Raw genomic sequence first — 12,118 nt, forward strand, 5'->3', positions numbered from 1 at the left:
CAAAACCTAATCTCGAAATACGCCAACTCAACATGTACCTTCGGAGACACCTGTAGTACTCCTTTATAATCACCCAGTTACGTTGTGACGTTTGGTAGTAGCCAAAGTGTTCCTCCGGTAAACAGGAGTTGCATAATCTCATAGTTACAGGAACATGTATAAGTCATGAAGAAAGCAATAGCAGTATACTAAACGATCAAGTGCTAGGCTAACGGAATGGGTCATGTCAATCACATCATTCTTCTAATGATGTGATCCCACTAATCAAATGACAACACATGTCTATGGTTAGGAAACATAACCATCTTTGATTAATGAGCTAGTCAAGTAGAGGCATACTAGTGACTATAGTTTTGTCTATGTATTCACACATGTATCATGTTTCCGGTTAATACAATTCTAGCATGAATAATAAACATTTATCATGAAATAAGGAAATAAATAATAACTTTATCATTGCCTCTAGGGCATATTTCCTTCAGTCTCCCACTTGCACTAGAGTCAATAATCTAGTTCACATCGCCATGTGATTTAACACCAATAATCGTATCTGTATATGATTAACACCCATAGTTCACATCGTCATGTGACCAACACCCAAAGGGTTTACTAGAGTCAATAATCTAGTTAACATTGCTATGTGATTAACACGCAAAGAGTACAAAGGTATGATCATGTTTTGCTCGTGAGAGAAGTTTAGTCAACAGGTCTGTCACATTTAGAGCCGTATGTATTTTGCAAATATTCTATGTCTACAATACTTTGCACGGAGCTACTCTAGCTAATTGCTCCCACTTTCAATATGTATCCAGATTAAGACTTAGAGTCATCTGGATCAGTGCCAAAACTTGTATCGACGTAACCTTTTACGACGAACCTTTTGTCACCTCCATAATTGAGAAACATATCCTTATTCCACTAAGGATAATTTTGACCAATGTCCAGTGATCTACTCCTAGATCACTATTGTACTCCCTTGCCAAACCAGGGCAGAGTATACAATAGGTCTGGTTCACAGTATAGCATACTTTATAGAACCTATGACTGAGGCATAGGGAATGACTTTTCATTCTCTTTCTATTTTCTACCATGGTCGGGTTTTGAGTCTTACTCAACTTCACACCTTGCAACACAGGCAAGAACTCCTTCTTTGACTGTTCCATTTTGAACTACTTCAAAATCTTGTCAAGGTGTGTACTCATTGAAAATCTTATCAAGCGTCTTGATCTATCTCAATAGATCTTGATGCTCAATATGTAAGTAGCTTTACTGAGGTCTTTATTTTAAAGAACTCCTTTCAAACACTCCTTTATGCTTTGCAGAATAATTCTACATTATTTCCGATCAACAATATGTCATTCACATATACTTATCAGAAATGCTGTAGTGCTCCCACTCACTTTCTTGTAAATACAGGCTTCACCGTAAGTCTGTACAAAACTATATGCTTTGATCAACTCATCAAAGCGTATATTCCAACTCTGAGATGCTTGCACCAGTCCATAGATGGATCGCTGGAGCATGCACATTTTATTAGTACCTTTAGGATTGACAAAACCTTCTGGTTGCATCATATACAACTCTTCTTTGAGAAAACCATTAAGGAATGCAGTTTTGACATCCATTTGCCAGATTTCATAAATTGTGGCAATTGCTAACATGATTCAGACAGACTTAAGCATCGCCACAGTTGAGAAAATCTCATTGTAGTCAACACCTTGAACTTGTCAAAAACCTTTTTGTGACAAGTCGAGCTTTGTAGATAGTAACACTACTATCAACGCCCGTCTTCCTCTTGAAGATCCATTTATACAATATGGCTTGCCGATCATCGGGCAACTCCACCAAAGTCCACACTTTGTTCTCATACATGGATCCCATCTCAGATTTCATGACCTTAAGCCATTTTGCGGAATCTGGGCTCATCATCGCTTCCTCATAGTTCGTAGGTTCATCATGGTCTAGTAACATGACTTCCAGAACAGGATTATCGTACCACTCTGGTGCGGACTATACTATGGAAGACCTACGAGGTTCTGTAGTAACTTGATCTGAAGTTTCATGATCATCATCATTAGCTTCCTCACTAATTGGTGTAGAAATCACTGGAACTGATTTCAGTGATGAACAATTTTCCAATTAGGGAGAAGGTACAGTTACCTCATCAAGTTCTACTTTTCTCCCACTCACTTCTTTCGAGAGAAACTCCTTCTCTAGAAAGGATCTATTTTTAGCAACGAATATCTTGCCTTCGGATCTATGATAGAAGGTGTACCCAACAATTTCCTTTGGGTATTCTATGAAGACGCACTTCTCCGATTTGGGTTCGAGCTTATCAGGATGAAACCTTTTCACATAAGCATCGCAACCCCAAACTTTAAGAAACAACAACTTGGGTTTCTTGCTAAACCACAGTTCATATGGTGTCATCTCAACGGATTTAGATGGTGCCCTTTTAACGTGCATGCAGCTGTCTCTAATGCATAACCCAAAAACAATAGTGGTAAATCAGTAAGAGACATCATAGATCACACTATATCCAATAAAGTGCGGTTACGATGTTTGGACACACCATAACGTTGTGGTGTTCCAGGTGGCGTGAGCTGTGAAACTATTCCACATTGTTTTAATTGAAGACCAAACTCGTAACTCAAATATTCGTCTCCGCGATCAGATCGCAGAAAATTTATTTTCTTGTTACGATGATTTTTCCACTTCACTCTGAAATTCTTTGAACCTTTCAACTATTTCAGACTTATGTTTCATCAAGTAGATATACCCATATCTGCTCAAATCATCTTGTGAAGGTCAGAAAATAACGATATTTGCCACGAGCATCAACACTCATTGGATCGCATACATTGGTATGTATTATTTCCAATAAGTCAGTAGCTTGTTCCATTGTTCCGGAGAACGGAGTTTTAGTCATCTTGCACAAAAGGCACGGTTCGCAAGCATCAAATGATTCATAACCAAGTGATTCCGAAAATCCATCTTTATGGAGTTTCTTCATGCGCTTTACACCGATATGACCAAAACGGCAGTGCCACAAATAAGTTGCACTATCATTATTAACTTTGCATCTTTTGGCATCAATATTATGAATATGTGCATCACTACGATCGAGAGCCAACAAACTATTTTCGTTGGGTGTATGACCATTGAAGGTTTTATTCATTTAACAATTATTCTCTGATTTTAAATTAATTACCGTATTGTAATAAACATGATCAAATCATATTCATGCTCAACGCAAACACCAAATAACATTTATTTAGCTTTTACACTAATCCCGAAAGTATAGGGAGTGTGCGATGATGATCATATTAATCTCGGAACTACCTCCAACACTCATCGTTACTTCCCCTTCAACTAGTCTTTGTTTATTCTGTAACTCCTGTTTCGAGTTACTAATCTTATCAACCGAACAAGTATCAAATACTCAGGGGCTACTATAAACACTAGTAAAGCACACATCAATAACCTGTATATCAAATATACCCTTGTTCACTTTGCCATCCTTCTTATCCACCAAATATTCAGGGCATTTCCGCTTCCAGTGACCATTTCCTTTGCAGTGTAAGCACTCAGTTTCAGGCTTTGGTCCAGCTTTGGTCTTCTTCACGGGAGTGACAACTTGTTTGCCATTCTACTTGAAGTTTCCCTTTCTTTCCCTTTGCCCTTTTCTTGAAACTAGTGGTCTTGTCAATCATCAACACTTGATGCTCTTTCTTGATTTCTACCTTCGTTGATTTCAACATCACGAAGAGCTTGGGAATCGTTTTCGTCATCCCTTGCATACTATAGTTCATCTCGAAGTTCTAGTAACTTAGTGATGGTGACTAGAGAATTCTGTCAATCACTATCTTATCTGGAAGATTAACTCCCACTTGATTCAAGCGATTGAAGTATCCAGACAATCTGAGCACATGCTCACTAGTTGAGCGATTCTCCTCCATCTTTTAGCTATAGAACTTGTTGGAGACTTCATATCTCTCAACTCGGGTATTTGCTTGAAATATTAACTTCAATTCCTAGAACATCTCATATGGTCCATGATGTTCAAAACATCTTTGAAGTCCCGATTCTAAGCCATAAAGCATGGTGCACAAAACTATCAAGTAGTCATCATATTGAGCTAGCCAAACGTTCATAACGTCTGCATCTGCTCCTGCAATAGGTCTGTCACCTAGCGGTGCATTAAGGACATAATTCTTCTGTGCAGCAATGAGGATAAACCTCAGATCACGGATCCAATCTACATCATTGCTACTAACAATTTTCAACACAATTTTCTCTAGGAACATATCAAAATAAACATATGAAAGCAACAACGCAAGCTATTGATCTTACAACATAATTTGCAAAATACTACCAGGACTAAGTTCATGATAAATTTAAGTTCAATTAATTATATTACTTAAGAACTCCCACTTAGACAGACATCTCTCTAGTCATCTAAGTGATCACGTGATCCAAATCAACTAAACCATAACCGATCATCACGTGAGATGGAGTAGTTTTCAATGGTGAACATCACTATGTTGATCATATCTACTATATGATTCACGCTCGACCTTTCGGTCTCCATGCTCCGAGGCCATATCTGCATATGCTAGGCTCATCAAGTTTAACCTGAGTATTCCGCGTGTGCAAAACTGGCTTGCACCCGTTGTAGATGTACGTAGAGCTTATCACACCCAATCATCACGTGGTGTCTGGGCACGACGAACTTTGGCAACGGTGCATACTCAGGGAGAACACTTCTTGATAATTAGTGAGAGATCATCTTAAAATGCTACCGTCAAACAAAGCAAGATAAGATGCATAAAGGATAAACATCACATGCAATCAATATAAGTGATATGATATGGCCATCATCATCTTGTGCTTGTGATCTCCATCTTCGAAGCACCGTCATGATCACCATCGTCACCGGCGCGACACCTTGATCTCCATCGTAGCATCATTGTCGTCTCGCCAATCTTATGCTTCTACGACTATCGCTACCGCTTAGTGATAAAGTAAAGCATTACAGGGCGATTGCATTGCATACAATAAACCGACAACCATATGGCTCCTGCCAGTTGCCGATAACTTCGGTTACAAAACATGATCATCTCATACAATAAAATATAGCATCACGTCTTGACCATATCACATCACAACATGCCCTGCAAAAACAAGTTAGACGTCCTCTAGTTTGTTGTTGCAAGTTTTACGTGGCTGCTACGGGCTTAGCAAGAACCGTTCTTACCTACGCATCGAAAACCACAATGATAGTTCGTCAAGTTGGTGCTGTTTTAACCTTCGCAAGGACCGGGCGTAGCCACACTCGATTCAGCTAATGTGAGAGAGACAGACACCCGCCAGCCACCTTTAAGCACGAGTGCTCGTAACGGTGAAACCAGTCTTGCGTAAGCGTACGCGTAATGTCGGTCCAGGCCGCTTCAGCTCACAATACCGCCGAACCAAAGTATGACATGCTGGTAAGCAGTATGACTTGTATCGCCCACAACTCACTTGTGTTCTACTCGTGCATATAACATCAATGCATAAAACCTGGCTCTGATACCACTGTTGGGGAACGTAGTAATTTCAAAAATTTCCTATGCACACGCAAGATCATGGTGATGGCATAGCAACGAGAGGGGAGAGTATTCGTCCACGTACCCTCATAGACCGTAAGCGGAAGAGTTAGCACAACACGGTTGATGTAGTCGTACGTCTTCACGATCCGACCGATCCAAGCACCGAACGTACGGGGCCTCCGAGTTCAGCACACGTTCAGCTCGATGACTATCTCCGGCCTCCGATCCAGCAAAGCTCCGGAGATGAGTTCCGTCAGCACGACGGCGTGGTGACGATGATGATGTTCTACCGGCGCAAGGCTTCGCCTAAACTCCGCGATGATATGACCGAGGTGGAATATGGTGGAGGGGGGGCACCGCACACGACTAAGGACCGATCCGTAGATCAACTTGTGTGTCTATGGGGTGCCCCCTGCCCCCGTATATAAAGGAGCAAGGGGGGAGGCCGGCCGGCCCTTGGGGCGCGCCAAGGAGGGGGGAGTCCTCCTCCTAGTGGGAGTAGGACTCCCCTTTCCTAGTCCAACTAGGAAGGAGGAAGGGGGAAGGAAAGAGAGGGAGAGGGAGAGGGAAAGAGGGGCTGCGCCCCCCTCCCCTAGTCCAATTCGGACTCCCCTGGGAGGGGGCGCGCCACCTCCTGGGCTGCTGCCCTCTCTCTCCCCTCAGGCCCACTAAGGCCCAATACTTCCCCGGGGGGTTCCGGTAACCCCTCCGGCACTCCGGTTTTCTCCGAAATCACCCGGAACACTTCCGGTGTCCGAATATAGTCGTCCAATATATCAATCTTTATGTCTCGACCATTTCGAGACTCCTCGTCATGTCCGTGATCACATCCGGGACTCCGAACAAACTTCGGTACATCAAAACTTATAAACTCATAATAAAACTATCATCGTAACGTTAAGCGTGCGGACCCTACGGGTTCGAGAACTATGTAGACATGACCTAGAACCATTCTCGTTCAATAACCAATAGCGGGACCTGGATGCCCATATTGGTTCCTATATATTCTACGAAGATCTTTATCGGTCAAACCGCATAACAACATACGTTGTTCCCTTTGTTGTCGGTATGTTACTTGCCCGAGATTTGATCGTTGGTATCCAATACCTAGTTCAATCTCGTTACTGGCAAGTCTCTTTACTCATTCTGTAATGCACCATCTCATAACCAACTCATTGGTCACATTGCTTGCAAGGCTTATAATGACGTGCATTACCGAGAGGGCCCAGAGATACCTCTCCGACGATCGGAGTGACAAAACCTAATCTCGAAATACGCCAACTCAACATGTACCTTCGGAGACACCTGTAGTACTCCTTTATAATCACCCAGTTATGTTGTGACATTTGGTAGTACCCAAAGTGTTCCTCCGGTAAACGAGAGTTGCATAATCTCATAGTTATAGGAACATGTATACGTCATGAAGAAAGCAATAGCAGTATACTAAACGATCAACTGCTAGGCTAACGGAATGGGTGATGTCAATCACATCATTCTTCTAATGATGTGATCCCACTAATCAAATGACAACACATGTCTATGGTTAGGAAACATAACCATCTTTGATTAATGAGCTAGTCAAGTAGAGGCATACTAGTGACTATAGTTTTGTCTATGTATTCACACATGTATCATGTTTCCGGTTAATACAATTCTAGCATGAATAATAAACATTTATCATGAAATAAGGAAATAAATAATAACTTTATTATTGCCTCTAGGGCATATTTCCTTCATGAACCGGTGGAATTAGGTGCGAGGGGCCTGTTTGAGACCATAGAGGGATTTGTGGAGGCGACAAACACGCGTGGGGCGATCCGGGTCGATGAATCCCGACGGTTGCTGATAGTAAACCGTCTCACGAAGATCACCGTGGAGAAAAGCATTCTTCATGTCCATCTCGTGAATGGGCCACGAGCGAGCGGTGGCAATGCTCAACACCACATGGATTGTAGCCGGCTTGATCACCGGGCTAAACGTCTCGTCGTAATCCACCCCATGATGCTAAGAGAAGCCACAAACCACCCACCGAGCTTTGTACCAAGCGAGGGAGCCATCCGGATTGAGCTTGTGACAACAAAAATCCATTTGTCGATCACCACATTTGTACCTGCATTAGGAGCAACTAGAGACCATGTGTCATTCCGCATTAGCGCATTATATTCATTAAGCATAGCAGGGTGGAGAGCAGGCGGATGGGGCAGCATGGAGCAGGCCGAAGAGAGAGCGGGAGATTCGGTGGGGTTGGCGGGCGTTGATCCCGAAGGAGATAAAGCGCTACATGACAGAGAGCGACGTGCGCTACATGGGGAGAGGGCCGAGGCAGGGATGCATGGCTCGGGGTTGGTGGGCGTTGCATGGCGCGGGGTGGAGGGTGGTGGGGTTGGGTTGGGCGCTACATGCGGGATGGCTGGAAGGGGATTTTGGGTGTGTGGCACGGCAGGTGTCGTGGATTTGTCACGACAGATGCCCTGTGAAAGGACTTAGGTGTGGAGCCATCGCACTAGGTTAGCTTAAAGGGGTTGAACGGGACAAAGGACATAAGGAGTTTACCCAGGTTCGGCCCCTCTCAATGAGGTAAAAGCCTAGGCCCTTCTTCTAGTTGTATTGCTTGAGTATCGATTACAAGGGAGCGAATACGCTTGACCTAGTTCTCGATTACTTGTTTCTTGAGTCAACCCGCCGCCAGGTCTCACCTTTATATACAGGCTGATGCCCCGGAGGCTTACGGAGTCCCGTCCGGCTCACACAACGTGACTGGCTCAGTTTCTAACTAAACTTGCTTTATAGAGCAAGTTAACCTTGAATGGCTCACACCCTCGGGTCCTAAACTACCTCCGTGTCTTGGGCCTCCAATAAGCTTTGCCTTATGAACCACCATCTTCAAGTCTTCTTGGACCTCTTGGGCCTTCTTCATAATAAACCACCAACAGTATAACCCGGCCCCTCCTGGGCAAATCATACCTCAGGGTTATATCCCCAACATTAGGCCCCAGGTTGATTTGAACCTGTTCATATAAATCTCCACTGTTTAACTGAGCAGAATGTATCATTATCGGTTCCTCATCAATCCGCTATAACCCGCCATGACGTGATACGTCTCCATCATATCTACTTTTCCTAATGCTTTTCCTCTTGGTTTGGACTCTAATTTGCATGATTTGAATGAAACTAACCCGGACTGACACTGTTTTTAACAGAACTACCATGGTGTTGTTTTTTGTGCAGAAATAAAAGTTCTCGGATTGGAACTTTGCGAGGATTTTTTTATACAATAACATATAGTTTCTGGAGCCAAGGACCACCGGAGGGGGGCACCTGGGTGGGCACAACTCACCAGGGTGCCCCCCCTCCAGGCGCGCCCTGGTGGGTTGTGCCCACCCAGGTGCCCCCTCCGGTGGTCGTTGGCTCCAGAAATTCTCATTTATTGTATAAAAAATCTCCAGGTGGGTTGTCCCCACCTGGTGGCCCCGCAGACCCTGTAATCGACACTATAAAATCCTATTTTTTCAGAAAAAACCAGGAAGAAAGAATTATTGCGTTCCATGAGACGGAGCCACCGCCGTCTCCTGTTCTTCATCGGGAGGCCAGATCCGGAGTCCGTTTGGGGCTCCGGAGAAGGGGATCTTCGATCTTCGTGATCACCAACTCTTCTCCATCGCCAATTCCATGATGCTCCCCACCGGGAGTGAGTAATTCCTTCATAGGCTTGCTGGTTGGTGAGGAGTTGGATGAGATTCATCATGTAATCTAGTTAGTTTTGTTAGGGCTTGATCCCTAGTATCCACTATGTTCTGAGATTGATGTTGCTATAACTTTGCCATGCTTAATGCTTGTCACTTGGGGCCCGGGTGGCATGATTTCAGATCTGAACCATTCATGTTATCACCATTATATCTATGTTCTAGATCCTATCTTGCAAGTTATAGTCACCTACTACGTGTTATGATCCGGCAACCCCGAAGTGACAATAGTCGGGACCACTCCCGGTGATGACCGTAGTTTGAGGAGTTCATGTATTCACCTTGTGTTAATGCTTTGTTTCGGTTCTCTATTAAAAGGAGGCCTTAATATCCCTTAGTTTCCAATAGGACCCCGCTGCCATTGGAGGTAGGACAAAAGATGTCATGCAAGTTCTTTCCATAAGCACGTATGACTATTTACGGAATACATGCCTACATTATATTTATGAACTAGAGTTAGTTCCGTATCGCCTTAGGTTATAACTGTCACATGATGAATATCATCCAACAAATCATCGATCCAATGCCTACAAATTTCTCTTATATTGTTCTTGCTAAGTTACCACTACTATCGTTACTGTTGCACTTGCTACAAAATTACTGCCATCACTATTACTGTTACTATTGCTGTTGCTACAACTATCAAAACTATCATACTACTTTGCTACAGATCACTTTGCTGTAGATAATTAATCTCCAGGTGTGGTTGAATTGACAACTCAGCTGCTAATACTTACAAATATTCTTTGGCTCCCCTTGTGTCGAATCTATAAATTTGGGTTGAATACTCTACCCTCGAAAACTGTTGCAATCCCCTATACTTGTGGTTTATGATGACGTCACATAGCAAAATCATCTTAACCCGCTATGACATCATGTGCATTAATTCTGCACAAGGCCCAGGATATCTCAACAGATCTTTATCTTAATGAATCTCCCGAAAATCGAGGCATCCGCATTGCAAGCATAATCGTCTTGCCTCCTTGATTCTCGCGCATGCCATCTTATCATCCCCCTTATAAATAGGGACAGGGGGCCTTCTTCTTCACTCTTTACCCCTGCCTCTTCCTCTTCATCTCTTTCCTCATGACGCCACCGTGATCCGAGCTCCACCGCTGCCGTCGAACGTCCTCGACAGCTCCAACCCAGGCCGCTGCATCAACCTGACCGCGTCCAGAGATCGCGGCATGCTTCCGCTGTTCGTCAGCATCCACCAGTACTCCTCTTTCTTTATCCTCAATCTGCATTAGGGTGCCCTAGTTCATCAGCGTTCGTTGGTGTTCGTCAGAGTTCATCGTGGCTTCTCTGACGACGCTTAATTCAATCTGAAAAATTAGTATGAAGTCTGTGCGGTAGCAGTTTTATCATTCGTTTCTAATCATAGATGCGTCCTGTATTCCTTATATTCGAAACCTTGCTCGCGTGTTCTTCCACCATCATATTTAGGGTTAACAATTATTTCCCTTTTCTGAACCCACTGTAGATCCAATATTATAGAACTGATTCGTGGAACCTGTTTGTATAGCACTTACTGAAATTTTCCTTAGATCCGTAACCCCATCTTAAACACCACTATCTGGGTGGCTCAAAAATATCACCTTATAATCCGCTGAACACTAGCCGACTTATTCATGAAATACTCAAATCAGTTGCATCTGTCTGATGTTAATATCACCCAACTGTGCCTTTGTTGAATTGTCCATACTATTTCCTTTATCATAATAACTTGTCCGTACATGAACCAAACCTGCATAGTATGTTTTCCTTCTTATAACCATCGGGCGGCTTATTATCTCAAATTTGACCCGCCATCATTCCCCTTTTAGGCCTTTCATGATAAAATGACTAAAACAGCCACCTCATGCGATTGGGTCGCCTCCACTGTGACGGAACAAGCTCTGAACGAATATGTTCCAGTGGGCATCTTGTCAGCCAACGAGGTCATTTACTGGTGGGCCCCAGGGACAGAAATAAGACCTGATCCAAAGGAAAACAAAGTCGTGGTTTTCGCTAATCATATGGGCCGGGGTTTCTCACCAGTCGGCTCAAAGTTCTTCCATGATGTTCTGAATTTTTATCAACTTCATCCACAAGATATTGGGCCCAATTCAGTCTCCAACATCTGCAACTTCCAAGTCTTTTGTGAAGTATACCTTCAGGAGGAGCCAACTGTTGACCTTTTCAGAGAATTTTTCTATTTGAACTGCCAAACAGAAATGACTGACGGACCTAGTCTTGAACATGGCGGGATTTCTATCCAAAGATGCAAAGATGCCGTCTTTCCCGCGACCAAGCCTCCCAGTCACCCCAAAGACTGGAATCAGACCTGCTTCTATTTCCAAGACACCTCTCCGGTGGGTGAAAACCCTCTGCCGGGTTTCCGTGACTGCTGGCTTAGCCCAAGACATCCTCTTCCGGACCGGATCAGTGCCGCTGAATGGGCCAAATATGCCTCCACTTTTAGCAAAATAAGAGCTTTAATGGCCAACGACTTAACCGGCATTGATTTGGTCCGATGCTGGGTTGCCTGGAGGATCATGCCCTTGAGCCGCCGCCCCGGCTTAATGTGCAAGTATACTAGTGATGCCTGCTTGAACTACGTCGGTATTTCCCCAAAGAGGAAGGGATGATGCAGCATAGCGACGGTAGGTATTTCCCTCAGTGATGAGACCAAGGTTATCGAACTAGTAGGAGAACCAAGCAACACTACGTAAACAGCACCTGCACACAAATAACAAATACTCGCAACCCGACGTGTAAAAGGGATTGTCAATCCCTTTCGGG

The sequence above is a fragment of the Triticum aestivum genome, chromosome 5B, assembly GCF_018294505.1.
Source record: "Triticum aestivum cultivar Chinese Spring chromosome 5B, IWGSC CS RefSeq v2.1, whole genome shotgun sequence".
NCBI lineage: Eukaryota > Viridiplantae > Streptophyta > Magnoliopsida > Poales > Poaceae > Triticum > Triticum aestivum.